Raw genomic sequence first — 15,056 nt, forward strand, 5'->3', positions numbered from 1 at the left:
CGCCTGCGCAGCGTCTTGTTCAGGGAGTGACACCATTAAAAGCATTTTAAATTATACTTCAAAAACAAAAAAACTAGAATGACGTTAGTCTTGACTCTCGAGGCACCGGTGAGATTCAAGCTCACGATCTCCGGTTTACTAGACAGGCGCTTTAACCAACAAAGCCACGGCGCCTGCGCTGCGTCTTGTTCAGGCAGTGACACCATTAGAAGCATTATAAATTATACTTCAAAAACAAAAAGCTAGGGAGACATTAGACTTGACTCTCGAGGCACCGGTGAGATTCGAACTCACGATCTCCTGTTTCCTAGACAGGCGCTTTAACCAACTAAGCCACGGCGCCTGCGCAGCGTCTTGTTCAGGGAGTGACACCATTAAAAGCATTTTAAATTATACTTCAAAAACAAAAAGCTAGAGAGACGTTAGTCTTGACTCTCGAGGCACCAGTGAGATTCGAGCACACGATCTCCTGTTTCCTAGACAGGCGCTTTAACCAACTAAGCCACGGCGCCTGCGCAGCATCTTGTTCAGGCAGTGACACCATTAGAATCATTTTAAATTATACTTCAAAAACAAAAAGCTAGAGAGACGTTAGTCTTGACTCTCGAGGCACCAGTGAGATTCGAGCACACGATCTCCTGTTTACTAGACAGGCGCTCTAACCAACTAAGCCACGGCGCCTGCGCAGCGTCTTGTTCAGGCAGTGACACCATTAGAAGCATTTTAAGTTATACTCAAAAACAAAAAGCTAGAGAGACGTTAGTCTTGACTCTCGAGGCACCAGTGAGATTCGAACTCCCGATCTCCTGTTTACTAGACAGGCGCTTTAACCAACTAAGCCACGGCGCCTGCGCAGCGTCTTGTTCAGGGAGTGACACCATTAAAAGCATTTTAAATTATACTTCAAAAACAAAAAGCTAGAGAGACGTTAGTCTTGACTCTCGAGGCACCAGTGAGATTCGAGCACACGATCTCCTGTTTACTAGACAGGCGCTTTAACCAACTAAGCCACGGCGCCTGCGCAGCGTCTTGTTCAGGCAGTGACACCATTAGAAGCATTTTAAATTATACTCAAAAACAAAAAGCTAGAGAGACGTTAGTCTTGACTCTCGAAGAACCAGTGAGATTCGAACTCCCGATCTCCTGTTTACTAGACAGGCGCTTTAACCAACTAAGCCACGGCGCCTGCGCAGCGTCTTGTTCAGGGAGTGACACCATTAAAAGCATTTTAAAATATACTTCAAAAACAAAAAAACTAGAATGACGTTAGTCTTGACTCTCGAGGCACCGGTGAGATTCAAGCTCACGATCTCCGGTTTACTAGACAGGCGCTTTAACCAACCAAGCCACGGCGCCTGCGCTGCGTCTTGTTCAGGCAGTGACACCATTAAAAGCATTATAAATTATACTTCAAAAACAAAAAAACTAGGGAGACATTAGACTTGACTCTCGAGGCACCGGTGAGATTCGAACTCACGATCTCCTGTTTACTAGACAGGCGCTTTAACTAACTAAGCCTCGGCGCCTGCGCAGCTTTTTGTTCAGGCAGTGACACCATTAAAAGCATTTTAAATTTTACTTCGAAAACAAAAAGCTAGAGAGACGTTAGTCTTGACTCTCGAGGCACCGGTGAGATTCGAACTCATGATCTCCTGTTTACTAGACAGGCGCTTCAACCAACTAAGCCACGGCGCCTGCGCAGCATCTTGTTCGGGCAGTGACACCATTAGAAGCATTTTAAATTATACTTCAAAAACAAAAAACTAGAGAGACGTTTCTCTTGACTCTAGAGGCACCGGTGAGATTCGAACTCATGATCTCCTGTTTACTAGACAGGCGCTTTAACCAAATAAGCCACGGCGCCTGCGCAGCGTCTTGTTCAGGCAGTGACACCATTGGAAGTATTTCGAACTAAACTTCGAAAACAAAAAACTAGAGAGACGTTTGTCTTGACTCTCGAGGCACCAGTGAGATTCGAACTCATGATCTCCTGTTTACTAGACAGGCGCTTTAATCAACTAAGCCACGGCGCCCGCGCAGCGTTTTGTTCAGGCAGTGACACCATCAGAAGTATTTCGAACTAAACTTCGAAAACAAAAAAATAGAGAGCCGTTTGCCTTGACTCTCGAGGCACCGGTGAGATTTGAACTCACGATCTCCTGTTTACTAGACAGGCGCTTTAACTAAGCCACGGCGCCTGCGCAGCGACTTGTTCAGTCAGTGACCCCATCAGAAGTAATTCGAACTAAACTTCGAAAACAAAAAACTTGAGAGACGTTTGTCTTGACTCTCGAGGCACAGGTGAGATTCGAACTCACGATCTTCCTTTTACTAGACTGGCGATTTAACTAACTAAGCCACGGCGCCTGCGCAGCGTCTTGTTCAGGCAGTGACACCATCAGACGTATTTCGAACTAAACGTCGAAAACAAAAAGTAGAGAGACGTTTGTCTTGACTTTCGAGGCACCGATGAGATTCGAACTCACGATCTCCTGTTTACTAGACAGGCGCTTTAACCAACTAAGCCGCGGCGCCTGCGCAGCGTCTTGTTCAGGCAGTGACGCCATCAGAAGTATTTCGAACTAAACTTCGAAAACAAAAAACTAGAGAGACGTTTGTCTTGACTCTCGAGGCACCTGTGAGATTCGAACTCATGATCTCCTGTTTACTAGACAGGCGCTTTAACCAACTAAGCCACGGCGCCCGCGCAGCGTTTTGTTCAGGCAGTGACACCATCAGAAGTATTTCGAACTAAACTTCGAAAACAAAAAACTAGAGAGCCGTTTGCCTTGACTCTCGAGGCACCGGTGAGATTTGAACTCACGATCTCCTGTTTACTAGACAGGCGCTTTAACTAACTAAGCCACGGCGCCTGCGCAGCGACTTGTTCAGTCAGTGACCCCATCAGAAGTAATTCGAACTAAACTTCGAAAACAAAAAACTTGAGAGACGTTTGTCTTGACTCTCGAGGCACAGGTGAGATTCGAACTCACGATCTTCCTTTTACTAGACAGGCGATTTAACTAACTAAGCCACAGCGCCTGCGCAGCGTCTTGTTTAGGCAGTGAAACCATCAGAATTATTTCGAACTAAACTTCGAAAACAGAAAACTAGAGAGATGTTAGTCTTGACTCTCGAGGCACCAGTGAGATTCGAACTCACGATCTCCTGTTTCCTAGACAGGCGCTTTAACCAACTAAGCCACGGCGCCTGCGCAGCATCTTGTTCAGGCAGTGACACCATTAGAATCATTTTAAATTATACTTCAAAAACAAAAAGCTAGAGAGACGTTAGTCTTGACTCTCGAGGCACCAGTGAGATTCGAGCACATGATCTCCTGTTTACTAGACAGGCGCTTTAACCAACTAAGCCACAGCGCCTGCGCAGCGTCTTGTTCAGGCAGTGACACCATTAGAAGCATTTTAAATTATACTCAAAAACAAAAAGCTAGAGAGACGTTAGTCTTGACTCTCGAGGCACCAGTGAGATTCGAGCACACGATCTCCTGTTTACTAGACAGGCGCTTTAACCAACTAAGCCACGGCGCCTGCGCAGCGTCTTGTTCAGGCAGTGACACCATTAGAAGCATTTTAAATTATACTCAAAAAGAAAAAGCTAGAGAGACGTTAGTCTTGACTCTCGAGGCACCAGTGAGATTCGAACTCCCGATCTCCTGTTTACTAGACAGGCGCTTTAACCAACTAAGCCACGGCGCCTGCGCAGCGTCTTGTTCAGGGAGTGACACCATTAAAAGCATTTTAAATTATACTTCAAAAACAAAAAAACTAGAATGACGTTAGTATTGACTCTCGAGGCACCGGTGAGATTCAAGCTCACGATCTCCGGTTTACTAGACAGGCGCTTTAACCAACCAAGCCACGGCGCCTGCGCTGCGTCTTGTTCAGGCAGTGACACCATTAGAAGCATTATAAATTATACTTCAAAAACAAAAAAACTAGGGAGACATTAGACTTGACTCTCGAGGCACCGGTGAGATTCGAACTCACGATCTCCTGTTTACTAGACAGGCGCTTTAACCAACTAAGCCACGGCGCCTGCGCAGCGTCTTGTTCAGGCAGTGACACCATTAGAAGCATTTTAAATTATACTCAAAAACAAAAAGCTAGAGAGACGTTAGTCTTGACTCTCGAGGCACCAGTGAGATTCGAACTCCCGATCTCCTGTTTACTAGACAGGCGCTTTAACCAACTAAGCCACGGCGCCTGCGCAGCGTCTTGTTCAGGGAGTGACACCATTAAAAGCATTTTAAATTATACTTCAAAAACAAAAAAACTAGAATGACGTTAGTCTTGACTCTCGAGGCACCGGTGAGATTCAAGCTCACGATCTCCGGTTTACTAGACAGGCGCTTTAACCAACAAAGCCACGGCGCCTGCGCTGCGTCTTGTTCAGGCAGTGACACCATTAGAAGCATTATAAATTATACTTCAAAAACAAAAAGCTAGGGAGACATTAGACTTGACTCTCGAGGCACCGGTGAGATTCGAACTCACGATCTCCTGTTTCCTAGACAGGCGCTTTAACCAACTAAGCCACGGCGCCTGCGCAGCGTCTTGTTCAGGGAGTGACACCATTAAAAGCATTTTAAATTATACTTCAAAAACAAAAAGCTAGAGAGACGTTAGTCTTGACTCTCGAGGCACCAGTGAGATTCGAGCACACGATCTCCTGTTTCCTAGACAGGCGCTTTAACCAACTAAGCCACGGCGCCTGCGCAGCATCTTGTTCAGGCAGTGACACCATTAGAATCATTTTAAATTATACTTCAAAAACAAAAAGCTAGAGAGACGTTAGTCTTGACTCTCGAGGCACCAGTGAGATTCGAGCACACGATCTCCTGTTTACTAGACAGGCGCTCTAACCAACTAAGCCACGGCGCCTGCGCAGCGTCTTGTTCAGGCAGTGACACCATTAGAAGCATTTTAAGTTATACTCAAAAACAAAAAGCTAGAGAGACGTTAGTCTTGACTCTCGAGGCACCAGTGAGATTCGAACTCCCGATCTCCTGTTTACTAGACAGGCGCTTTAACCAACTAAGCCACGGCGCCTGCGCAGCGTCTTGTTCAGGGAGTGACACCATTAAAAGCATTTTAAATTATACTTCAAAAACAAAAAGCTAGAGAGACGTTAGTCTTGACTCTCGAGGCACCAGTGAGATTCGAGCACACGATCTCCTGTTTACTAGACAGGCGCTTTAACCAACTAAGCCACGGCGCCTGCGCAGCGTCTTGTTCAGGCAGTGACACCATTAGAAGCATTTTAAATTATACTCAAAAACAAAAAGCTAGAGAGACGTTAGTCTTGACTCTCGAGGCACCAGTGAGATTCGAACTCCCGATCTCCTGTTTACTAGACAGGCGCTTTAACCAACTAAGCCACGGCGCCTGCGCAGCGTCTTGTTCAGGGAGTGACACCATTAAAAGCATTTTAAAATATACTTCAAAAACAAAAAAACTAGAATGACGTTAGTCTTGACTCTCGAGGCACCGGTGAGATTCAAGCTCACGATCTCCGGTTTACTAGACAGGCGCTTTAACCAACCAAGCCACGGCGCCTGCGCTGCGTCTTGTTCAGGCAGTGACACCATTAAAAGCATTATAAATTATACTTCAAAAACAAAAAAACTAGGGAGACATTAGACTTGACTCTCGAGGCACCGGTGAGATTCGAACTCACGATCTCCTGTTTACTAGACAGGCGCTTTAACTAACTAAGCCTCGGCGCCTGCGCAGCTTTTTGTTCAGGCAGTGACACCATTAAAAGCATTTTAAATTTTACTTCGAAAACAAAAAGCTAGAGAGACGTTAGTCTTGACTCTCGAGGCACCGGTGAGATTCGAACTCATGATCTCCTGTTTACTAGACAGGCGCTTCAACCAACTAAGCCACGGCGCCTGCGCAGCATCTTGTTCGGGCAGTGACACCATTAGAAGCATTTTAAATTATACTTCAAAAACAAAAAACTAGAGAGACGTTTCTCTTGACTCTAGAGGCACCGGTGAGATTCGAACTCATGATCTCCTGTTTACTAGACAGGCGCTTTAACCAAATAAGCCACGGCGCCTGCGCAGCGTCTTGTTCAGGCAGTGACACCATTGGAAGTATTTCGAACTAAACTTCGAAAACAAAAAACTAGAGAGACGTTTGTCTTGACTCTCGAGGCACCAGTGAGATTCGAACTCATGATCTCCTGTTTACTAGACAGGCGCTTTAACCAACTAAGCCACGGCGCCCGCGCAGCGTTTTGTTCAGGCAGTGACACCATCAGAAGTATTTCGAACTAAACTTCGAAAACAAAAAAATAGAGAGCCGTTTGCCTTGACTCTCGAGGCACCGGTGAGATTTGAACTCACGATCTCCTGTTTACTAGACAGGCGCTTTAACTAAGCCACGGCGCCTGCGCAGCGACTTGTTCAGTCAGTGACCCCATCAGAAGTAATTCGAACTAAACTTCGAAAACAAAAAACTTGAGAGACGTTTGTCTTGACTCTCGAGGCACAGGTGAGATTCGAACTCACGATCTTCCTTTTACTAGACTGGCGATTTAACTAACTAAGCCACGGCGCCTGCGCAGCGTCTTGTTCAGGCAGTGACACCATCAGACGTATTTCGAACTAAACGTCGAAAACAAAAAGTAGAGAGACGTTTGTCTTGACTTTCGAGGCACCGATGAGATTCGAACTCACGATCTCCTGTTTACTAGACAGGCGCTTTAACCAACTAAGCCGCGGCGCCTGCGCAGCGTCTTGTTCAGGCAGTGACGCCATCAGAAGAATTTCGAACTAAACTTCGAAAACAAAAAACTAGAGAGACGTTTGTCTTGACTCTCGAGGCACCTGTGAGATTCGAACTCATGATCTCCTGTTTACTAGACAGGCGCTTTAACCAACAAAGCCATGGCACCTGCGCAGTGTCTTGTTCAGGCAGTGACACCATCAGAAGTATTTCGAACTAAACTTCGAAAACAAAAAACTAGAGAGACGTTTGTCTTGACTCTCGAGGCACCGGTGAGATTCGAACTCACGATCACCGGTTTACTAGACAGGCGCTTTAACCAAATAAGCCACGGCGCCTGCGCAGCGTCTTGTTCAGGCAGTGACACCATTGGAAGTATTTCGAACAATACTTCGAAAAAAAAACATGAGAGACACGTTAGTCTTGACTCTCGAGGCACCGGTGAGATTCGAACTCACGAGTTCCTGTTTGCTAGACAGGCGCTTTAACCAACTAAGCCACGGCGCCTGCGCAGCGTCTTGTTCAGGCAGTGACAGCATCACAAGTATTTAGAACTAAACTTCGAAAACAAAAAAACTAGAGAGCTGTTTGTCTTGACTCTCGAGGCACAGGTGAGATTCGAACTCACGATCTCCTGTTTACTAGACAGGCGCTTTAACCAACTAAGCCACGGCGCCTGCGCAGCGTCTTGTTCAGGCAGTGACACTATCAGAAGTATTTCGAACTAAACTTCGAAAACAAAAAACTAGAGAGCCGTTTCTCTTGACTCTAGAGGCACCGGTGAGATTCGAACTCACGATCTCCTGTTTACTAGACAGGCGCTTTAACTAACTAAGCCATGGCGCCTGCGCAGCGCCTTGTTCAGTCAGTGACACAATCAGAAGTATTTTTAACTAAACTTCGAAAACAAAAAACTTCAGAGACGTTTGTCTTGACTCTCGAGGCACAGGTGAGATTCGAACTCACGATCTTCCTTTTACTAGACAGGCATTTCAACCAACTAAGCCACCGCGCTTGTGCAGCGTCTTGTTCAGGCAGTGACACCATCAGAAGTATTTCGAACTAAACTTCGAAAACAAAAAAACTAGAGAGAGGTTTGACTTGAATCTCGAGGCACCGGTGAAATTCGAACTCACGATCTCCTGTATACTAGGCAGGCGCTTTAACTAACTGAGCCATGGTGCGTGCGCAGCGTTTTGTTCAGGCAGTGACACCATCAGAAGTATTTCGAACTAAACTTTGAAAACAAAAGTACTGAAAGTTGGGCGAGTTCGTACTCGATCATGACTTCTTTGCGCAAACACGTACACGGACACAAAAAAAAGAGGCAAACAACACGGGCGCCCGTGTTGTTTGCCTCTTTTCCTTGTGTTCGTGTACGTGTACGTGTTTGCGCAAAGAAGTCATGAATGTTCGAAAACAAAAAACTAGAGAGACGTTAGTCTTGACTCCCGAGGCACCGGTGAGATTCGAACTCACGAACTCCTGTTTACTAGACAGGCGCTTTAACTAACTAAGCCAAAGCGCCTGCGCAGCGTCTTGTTCAGGCAGTGACACCGTCAGAAGTATTTCGAACTAAACTTCGAAAACAAAAAACTAGAGAGACGTTTGTCTTGACTCTCGAGGCACCGGTGAGATTCAAACTCATAATCTCCTGTTTAGTAGACTGGCGCTTTAACCAACTAAGCCACGGCGCCTACGCAGCGTCTTGTTCAGGCAGTGACACCATCAGAAGTATTTCGAACTAAACTTCGAAAACAAAAAAGTAGAGAGACATTTGTCTTGACTCTTGAGGCACCGATGAGATTCGAACTCAGAATCTCCTGTTTACTTGACAGGCGCTTTAACCAACTAAGCCACGGCGCCTGCACAGCGTCTTGTTCAGGCAGTGACGCCATCAGAAGTATTCCGAACTAAACTTCGAAAACAAAAAACTAGAGAGACGTTTCTCTTGACTCTAGAGGCACCGGTGAGATTCGAACTCATGATCTCCTGTTTACTAGACAGGCGCTTTAACCAAATAAGCCACGGCGCCTGCGCAGCGTCTTGTTCAGGCAGTGACACCATTGGAAGTATTTCGAACTAAACTTCGAAAACAAAAAACTAGAGAGACGTTTGTCTTGACTCTCGAGGCACCAGTGAGATTCGAACTCATGATCTCCTGTTTACTAGACAGGCGCTTTAACCAACTAAGCCACGGCGCCCGCGCAGCGTTTTGTTCAGGCAGTGACACCATCAGAAGTATTTCGAACTAAACTTCGAAAACAAAAAACTAGAGAGCCGTTTGCCTTGACTCTCGAGGCACCGGTGAGATTTGAACTCACGATCTCCTGTTTACTAGACAGGCGCTTTAACTAACTAAGCCACGGCGCCTGCGCAGCGACTTGTTCAGTCAGTGACCCCATCAGAAGTAATTCGAACTAAACTTCGAAAACAAAAAACTTGAGAGACGTTTGTCTTGACTCTCGAGGCACAGGTGAGATTCGAACTCACGATCTTCCTTTTACTAGACAGGCGATTTAACTAACTAAGCCACAGCGCCTGTGCAGCGTCTTGTTTAGGCAGTGAAACCATCAGAATTATTTCGAACTAAACTTCGAAAACAGAAAACTAGAGAGATGTTAGTCTTGACTCTCGAGGCACCAGTGAGATTCGAACTCACGATCTCCTGTTTCCTAGACAGGCGCTTTAACCAACTAAGCCACGGCGCCTGCGCAGCATCTTGTTCAGGCAGTGACACCATTAGAATCATTTTAAATTATACTTCAAAAACAAAAAGCTAGAGAGACGTTAGTCTTGACTCTCGAGGCACCAGTGAGATTCGAGCACATGATCTCCTGTTTACTAGACAGGCGCTTTAACCAACTAAGCCACAGCGCCTGCACAGCGTCTTGTTCAGGCAGTGACACCATTAGAAGCATTTTAAATTATACTCAAAAACAAAAAGCTAGAGAGACGTTAGTGTTGACTCTCGAGGCACCAGTGAGATTCGAGCACACGATCTCCTGTTTACTAGACAGGCGCTTTAACCAACTAAGCCACGGCGCCTGCGCAGCGTCTTGTTCAGGCAGTGACACCATTAAAAGCATTTTAAATTATACTCAAAAACAAAAAGCTAGAGAGACGTTAGTCTTGACTCTCGAGGCACCATTGAGATTCGAACTCCCGATCTCCTGTTTACTAGACAGGCGCTTTAACCAACTAAGCCACGGCGCCTGCGCAGCGTCTTGTTCAGGGAGTGACACCATTAAAAGCATTTTAAATTATACTTCAAAAACAAAAAAACTAGAATGACGTTAGTATTGACTCTCGAGGCACCGGTGAGATTCAAGCTCACGATCTCCGGTTTACTAGACAGGCGCTTTAACCAACCAAGCCACGGCGCCTGCGCTGCGTCTTGTTCAGGCAGTGACACCATTAGAAGCATTATAAATTATACTTCAAAAACAAAAAAACTAGGGAGACATTAGACTTGACTCTCGAGGCACCGGTGAGATTCGAACTCACGATCTCCTGTTTACTAGACAGGCGCTTTAACCAACTAAGCCACGGCGCCTGCGCAGCGTCTTGTTCAGGCAGTGACACCATTAGAAGCATTTTAAATTATACTCAAAAACAAAAAGCTAGAGAGACGTTAGTCTTGACTCTCGAGGCACCAGTGAGATTCGAACTCCCGATCTCCTGTTTACTAGACAGGCGCTTTAACCAACTAAGCCACGGCGCCTGCGCAGCGTCTTGTTCAGGGAGTGACACCATTAAAAGCATTTTAAATTATACTTCAAAAACAAAAAAACTAGAATGACGTTAGTCTTGACTCTCGAGGCACCGGTGAGATTCAAGCTCACGATCTCCGGTTTACTAGACAGGCGCTTTAACCAACCAAGCCACGGCGCCTGCGCTGCGTCTTGTTCAGGCAGTGACATCATTAGAAGCATTATAAATTATACTTCAAAAACAAAAAGCTAGGGAGACATTAGACTTGACTCTCGAGGCACCGGTGAGATTCGAACTCACGATCTCCTGTTTACTAGACAGGCGCTTTAACTAACTAAGCCTCGGCGCCTGCGCAGCGTCTTGTTCAGGCAGTGACACCATTGGAAGTATTTCGAACTAAACTTCGAAAACAAAAAGCTAGAGAGACGTTAGTCTTGACTCTCGAGGCACCAGTGAGATTCGAGCACACGATCTCCTGTTTACTAGACAGGCGCTCTAACCAACTAAGCCACGGCGCCTGCGCAGCGTCTTGTTCAGGCAGTGACACCATTAGAAGCATTTTAAGTTATACTCAAAAACAAAAAGCTAGAGAGACGTTAGTCTTGACTCTCGAGGCACCAGTGAGATTCGAACTCCCGATCTCCTGTTTACTAGACAGGCGCTTTAACCAACTAAGCCACGGCGCCTGCGCAGCGTCTTGTTCAGGGAGTGACACCATTAAAAGCATTTTAAATTATACTTCAAAAACAAAAAGCTAGAGAGACGTTAGTCTTGACTCTCGAGGCACCAGTGAGATTCGAGCACACGATCTCCTGTTTACTAGACAGGCGCTTTAACCAACTAAGCCACGGCGCCTGCGCAGCGTTTTGTTCAGGCAGTGACACCATTAGAAGCATTTTAAATTATACTCAAAAACAAAAAGCTAGAGAGACGTTAGTCTTGACTCTCGAGGCACCAGTGAGATTCGAACTCCCGATCTCCTGTTTACTAGACAGGCGCTTTAACCAACTAAGCCACGGCGCCTGCGCAGCGTCTTGTTCAGGGAGTGACACCATTAAAAGCATTTTAAAATATACTTCAAAAACAAAAAAACTAGAATGACGTTAGTCTTGACTCTCGAGGCACCGGTGAGATTCAAGCTCACGATCTCCGGTTTACTAGACAGGCGCTTTAACCAACCAAGCCACGGCGCCTGCGCTGCGTCTTCTTCAGGCAGTGACACCATTAAAAGCATTATAAATTATACTTCAAAAACAAAAAAACTAGGGAGACATTAGACTTGACTCTCGAGGCACCGGTGAGATTCGAACTCACGATCTCCTGTTTACTAGACAGGCGCTTTAACTAACTAAGCCTCGGCGCTTGCGCAGCTTTTTGTTCAGGCAGTGACACCATTAAAAGCATTTTAAATTTTACTTCGAAAACAAAAAGCTAGAGAGACGTTAGTCTTGACTCTCGAGGCACCGGTGAGATTCGAACTCATGATCTCCTGTTTACTAGACAGGCGCTTCAACCAACTAAGCCACGGCGCCTGCGCAGCATCTTGTTCGGGCAGTGACACCATTAGAAGCATTTTAAATTATACTTCAAAAACAAAAAACTAGAGAGACGTTTCTCTTGACTCTAGAGGCACCGCTGAGATTTGAACTCACGATCTCCTGTTTACTAGACAGGCGCTTTAACTAACTAAGCCACGGCGCCTGCGCAGCGACTTGTTCAGTCAGTGACCCCATCAGAAGTAATTCGAACTAAACTTCGAAAACAAAAAACTTGAGAGACGTTTGTCTTGACTCTCGAGGCACAGGTGAGATTCGAACTCACGATCTTCCTTTTACTAGACAGGCGATTTAACTAACTAAGCCACGGCGCCTGCGCAGCGTCTTGTTCAGGCAGTGACACCATCAGACGTATTTCGAACTAAACGTCGAAAACAAAAAGTAGAGAGACGTTTGTCTTGACTTTCGAGGCACCGGTGAGATTCGAACTCACGATCTCCTGTTTACTAGACAGGCGCTTTAACCAACTAAGCCGCGGCGCCTGCTCAGCGTCTTGTTCAGGCAGTGACGCCATCAGAAGTATTTCGAACTAAACTTCGAAAACAAAAAACTAGAGAGACGTTTGTCTTGACTCTCGAGGCACCTGTGAGATTCGAACTCATGATCTCCTGTTTACTAGACAGGCGCTTTAACCAACAAAGCCATGGCACCTGCGCAGTGTCTTGTTCAGGCAGTGACACCATCAGAAGTATTTCGAACTAAACTTCGAAAACAAAAAACTAGAGAGACGTTTGTCTTGACTCTCGAGGCACCAGTGAGATTCGAACTCATGATCTCCTGTTTACTAGACAGGCGCTTTAACCAACTAAGCCACGGCGCCCGCGCAGCGTTTTGTTCAGGCAGTGACACCATCAGAAGTATTTCGAACTAAACTTCGAAAACAAAAAACTAGAGAGCCGTTTGCCTTGACTCTCGAGGCACCGGTGAGATTTGAACTCACGATCTCCTGTTTACTAGACAGGCGCTTTAACTAACTAAGCCACGGCGCCTGCGCAGCGACTTGTTCAGTCAGTGACCCCATCAGAAGTTTTTCGAACTAAACTTCGAAAACAAAAAACTTGAGAGACGTTTGTCTTGACTCTCGAGGCACAGGTGAGATTCGAACTCACGATCTTCCTTTTACTAGACAGGCGATTTAACTAACTAAGCCACGGCGCCTGCGCAGCGTCTTGTTCAGGCAGTGACACCATCAGACGTATTTCGAACTAAACGTCGAAAACAAAAAGTAGAGAGAAGTTTGTCTTGACTTTCGAGGCACCGGTGAGATTCGAACTCACGATCTCCTGTTTACTAGACAGGCGCTTTAACCAACTAAGCCGCGGCGCCTGCGCAGCGTCTTGTTCAGGCAGTGACGCCATCAGAAGTATTTCGAACTAAACTTCGAAAACAAAAAACTAGAGAGACGTTTGTCTTGACTCTCGAGGCACCTGTGAGATTCGAACTCATGATCTCCTGTTTACTAGACAGGCGCTTTAACCAACAAAGCCATGGCACCTGCGCAGTGTCTTGTTCAGGCAGTGACACCATCAGAAGTATTTCGAACTAAACTTCGAAAACAAAAAACTAGAGAGACGTTTGTCTTGACTCTCGAGGCACCGGTGAGATTCGAACTCACGATCACCGGTTTACTAGACAGGCGCTTTAACCAAATAAGCCACGGCGCCTGCGCAGCGTCTTGTTCAGGCAGTGACACCATTGGAAGTATTTCGAACAATACTTCGAAAAAAAACATGAGAGACACGTTAGTCTTGACTCTCGAGGCACCGGTGAGATTCGAACTCACGAGTTCCTGTTTGCTAGACAGGCGCTTTAACCAACTAAGCCACGGCGCCTGCGCAGCGTCTTGTTCAGGCAGTGACAGCATCACAAGTATTTAGAACTAAACTTCGAAAACAAAAAACTAGAGAGCTGTTTGTCTTGACTCTCGAGGCACAGGTGAGATTCGAACTCACGATCTCCTGTTTACTAGACAGGCGTTTTAACCAACTAAGCCACGGCGCCTGCGCAGCGTCTCGTTCAGGCAGTGACACTATCAGAAGTATTTCGAACTAAACTTCGAAAACAAAAAACTAGAGAGCCGTTTCTCTTGACTCTAGAGGCACCGGTGAGATTCGAACTCACGATCTCCTGTTTACTAGACAGGCGCTTTAACTAACTAAGCCATGGCGCCTGCGCAGCGCCTTGTTCAGTCAGTGACACAATCAGAAGTATTTTTAACTAAACTTCGAAAACAAAAATCTTCAGAGACGTTTGTCTTGACTCTCGAGGCACAGGTGAGATTCGAACTCACGATCTTCCTTTTACTAGACAGGCATTTCAACCAACTAAGCCACCGCGCTTGTGCAGCGTCTTGTTCAGGCAGTGACACCATCAGAAGTATTTCGAACTAAACTTCGAAAACAAAAAAACTAGAGAGAGGTTTGTCTTGAATCTCGAGGCACCGGTGAAATTCGAACTCACGATCTCCTGTATACTAGGCAGGCGCTTTAACTAACTGAGCCATGGTGCGTGCGCAGCGTTTTGTTCAGGCAGTGACACCATCAGAAGTATTTCGAACTAAACTTCGAAAACAAAAGTACTGAAAGTTGGGCGAGTTCGTACTCGATCATGACTTCTTTGCGCAAACACGTACACGGACACAAGGAAAAGAGGCAAACAACACGGGCGCCCGTGTTGTTTGCCTCTTTTCCTTGTGTTCGTGTACGTGTACGTGTTTGCGCAAAGAAGTCATGAATGTTCGAAAACAAAAAACTAGAGAGACGTTAGTCTTGACTCCTGAGGCACCGGTGAGATTCGAACTCACGAACTCCTGTTTACTAGACAGGCGCTTTAACTAACTAAGCCAAAGCGCCTGCACAGCGTCTTGTTCAGGCAGTGACACCGTCAGAAGTATTTCGAACTAAACTTCGAAAACAAAAAACTAGAGAGACGTTTGTCTTGACTCTCGAGGCACCGGTGAGATTCAAACTCATAATCTCCTGTTTAGTAGACAGGCGCTTTAACCAACTAAGCCACGGCGCCTACGCAGCGT

General features: G+C 46.0%; 23 non-coding genes across 23 annotated transcripts; all 23 read right to left on the minus strand.

The window, feature by feature from the left end:
• Positions 1–269: 269 nt before the first annotated feature.
• TRNAP-AGG (transfer RNA proline (anticodon AGG)) lies at positions 270–343 on the minus strand. The gene has a single exon. It is a non-coding gene; the product is annotated as a tRNA-Pro (tRNA).
• Positions 344–438: 95 nt separating this feature from the next.
• On the minus strand, positions 439–512 carry TRNAP-AGG (transfer RNA proline (anticodon AGG)). Its single transcript has one exon. It is a non-coding gene; the product is annotated as a tRNA-Pro (tRNA).
• Positions 513–2,461: 1,949 nt separating this feature from the next.
• TRNAT-AGU (transfer RNA threonine (anticodon AGU)) lies at positions 2,462–2,535 on the minus strand. Its single transcript has one exon. It is a non-coding gene; the product is annotated as a tRNA-Thr (tRNA).
• A 264-nt stretch (positions 2,536–2,799) lies between these two features.
• TRNAT-AGU (transfer RNA threonine (anticodon AGU)) lies at positions 2,800–2,873 on the minus strand. Its single transcript has one exon. It is a non-coding gene; the product is annotated as a tRNA-Thr (tRNA).
• Positions 2,874–3,137: 264 nt separating this feature from the next.
• TRNAP-AGG (transfer RNA proline (anticodon AGG)) lies at positions 3,138–3,211 on the minus strand. The gene has a single exon. It is a non-coding gene; the product is annotated as a tRNA-Pro (tRNA).
• Positions 3,212–3,982: 771 nt separating this feature from the next.
• Positions 3,983–4,056, minus strand: TRNAT-AGU (transfer RNA threonine (anticodon AGU)). The gene has a single exon. It is a non-coding gene; the product is annotated as a tRNA-Thr (tRNA).
• Positions 4,057–4,489: 433 nt separating this feature from the next.
• Positions 4,490–4,563, minus strand: TRNAP-AGG (transfer RNA proline (anticodon AGG)). The gene has a single exon. It is a non-coding gene; the product is annotated as a tRNA-Pro (tRNA).
• A 95-nt stretch (positions 4,564–4,658) lies between these two features.
• TRNAP-AGG (transfer RNA proline (anticodon AGG)) lies at positions 4,659–4,732 on the minus strand. Its single transcript has one exon. It is a non-coding gene; the product is annotated as a tRNA-Pro (tRNA).
• A 1,447-nt stretch (positions 4,733–6,179) lies between these two features.
• TRNAT-AGU (transfer RNA threonine (anticodon AGU)) lies at positions 6,180–6,253 on the minus strand. The gene has a single exon. It is a non-coding gene; the product is annotated as a tRNA-Thr (tRNA).
• A 428-nt stretch (positions 6,254–6,681) lies between these two features.
• TRNAT-AGU (transfer RNA threonine (anticodon AGU)) lies at positions 6,682–6,755 on the minus strand. Its single transcript has one exon. It is a non-coding gene; the product is annotated as a tRNA-Thr (tRNA).
• Positions 6,756–7,188: 433 nt separating this feature from the next.
• TRNAA-AGC (transfer RNA alanine (anticodon AGC)) lies at positions 7,189–7,262 on the minus strand. Its single transcript has one exon. It is a non-coding gene; the product is annotated as a tRNA-Ala (tRNA).
• Positions 7,263–7,358: 96 nt separating this feature from the next.
• Positions 7,359–7,432, minus strand: TRNAT-AGU (transfer RNA threonine (anticodon AGU)). Its single transcript has one exon. It is a non-coding gene; the product is annotated as a tRNA-Thr (tRNA).
• A 946-nt stretch (positions 7,433–8,378) lies between these two features.
• Positions 8,379–8,452, minus strand: TRNAS-ACU (transfer RNA serine (anticodon ACU)). Its single transcript has one exon. It is a non-coding gene; the product is annotated as a tRNA-Ser (tRNA).
• Positions 8,453–8,885: 433 nt separating this feature from the next.
• TRNAT-AGU (transfer RNA threonine (anticodon AGU)) lies at positions 8,886–8,959 on the minus strand. Its single transcript has one exon. It is a non-coding gene; the product is annotated as a tRNA-Thr (tRNA).
• Positions 8,960–9,054: 95 nt separating this feature from the next.
• TRNAT-AGU (transfer RNA threonine (anticodon AGU)) lies at positions 9,055–9,128 on the minus strand. The gene has a single exon. It is a non-coding gene; the product is annotated as a tRNA-Thr (tRNA).
• Positions 9,129–9,392: 264 nt separating this feature from the next.
• Positions 9,393–9,466, minus strand: TRNAP-AGG (transfer RNA proline (anticodon AGG)). The gene has a single exon. It is a non-coding gene; the product is annotated as a tRNA-Pro (tRNA).
• Positions 9,467–10,237: 771 nt separating this feature from the next.
• On the minus strand, positions 10,238–10,311 carry TRNAT-AGU (transfer RNA threonine (anticodon AGU)). The gene has a single exon. It is a non-coding gene; the product is annotated as a tRNA-Thr (tRNA).
• Positions 10,312–12,433: 2,122 nt separating this feature from the next.
• TRNAT-AGU (transfer RNA threonine (anticodon AGU)) lies at positions 12,434–12,507 on the minus strand. Its single transcript has one exon. It is a non-coding gene; the product is annotated as a tRNA-Thr (tRNA).
• Positions 12,508–12,771: 264 nt separating this feature from the next.
• Positions 12,772–12,845, minus strand: TRNAT-AGU (transfer RNA threonine (anticodon AGU)). Its single transcript has one exon. It is a non-coding gene; the product is annotated as a tRNA-Thr (tRNA).
• Positions 12,846–12,940: 95 nt separating this feature from the next.
• On the minus strand, positions 12,941–13,014 carry TRNAT-AGU (transfer RNA threonine (anticodon AGU)). Its single transcript has one exon. It is a non-coding gene; the product is annotated as a tRNA-Thr (tRNA).
• A 263-nt stretch (positions 13,015–13,277) lies between these two features.
• Positions 13,278–13,351, minus strand: TRNAT-AGU (transfer RNA threonine (anticodon AGU)). The gene has a single exon. It is a non-coding gene; the product is annotated as a tRNA-Thr (tRNA).
• A 432-nt stretch (positions 13,352–13,783) lies between these two features.
• TRNAA-AGC (transfer RNA alanine (anticodon AGC)) lies at positions 13,784–13,857 on the minus strand. The gene has a single exon. It is a non-coding gene; the product is annotated as a tRNA-Ala (tRNA).
• A 1,115-nt stretch (positions 13,858–14,972) lies between these two features.
• Positions 14,973–15,046, minus strand: TRNAS-ACU (transfer RNA serine (anticodon ACU)). Its single transcript has one exon. It is a non-coding gene; the product is annotated as a tRNA-Ser (tRNA).
• Positions 15,047–15,056: the final 10 nt, after the last annotated feature.

The sequence above is a fragment of the Rhipicephalus microplus genome, chromosome 5 (assembly GCF_043290135.1).
Source record: "Rhipicephalus microplus isolate Deutch F79 chromosome 5, USDA_Rmic, whole genome shotgun sequence".
Classification (NCBI taxonomy): Eukaryota; Metazoa; Arthropoda; class Arachnida; order Ixodida; family Ixodidae; genus Rhipicephalus; species Rhipicephalus microplus.